General features: G+C 40.2%; 1 pseudogene; it reads left to right on the top strand.

Annotated features, from left to right (window-relative positions):
* Positions 1–368, top strand: part of LOC119586677 — a 6,219-nt pseudogene that overhangs the window by 1,032 nt on the left and 4,819 nt on the right.

The following is a 368-nucleotide window of genomic DNA, read 5'->3' as shown; positions in this document are numbered from 1 at the left end:
AAGAAAAAGTGATTCCATCAAAAAATTTTTTAGGGAAAAATTAAACATTCATTAGACATTTTTGAACTGATATTATGCTGTTGGGGTTTTTTTTTAAAAGGCCCTTTTGGGATGTTTTAAAAAAGGGGCCCCCAAAAGGGAGACCTTTGGTGTAACTGGAGCAAAGGGTTAAAAACCCATTTTACCCAATCTTACTTATGCTCCAAGTAATAACCCAATCCCGGGGCTAATAACCATTTGGTAGTTCCCCCACACATGCAGTGTGTATAACTCAACCCCTCCCCTCCCCTTCCCCTAGAGATGTTTCCCCTTTACTGCCTGAGAAGGAAATCATTTGTTTACTTGTAGAAACCGCTTCTCGGAATGGG

This window comes from Penaeus monodon, chromosome 21 (assembly GCF_015228065.2).
Source record: "Penaeus monodon isolate SGIC_2016 chromosome 21, NSTDA_Pmon_1, whole genome shotgun sequence".
NCBI lineage: Eukaryota > Metazoa > Arthropoda > Malacostraca > Decapoda > Penaeidae > Penaeus > Penaeus monodon.
This window is presented reverse-complemented; position numbering and strand designations above follow the sequence as displayed.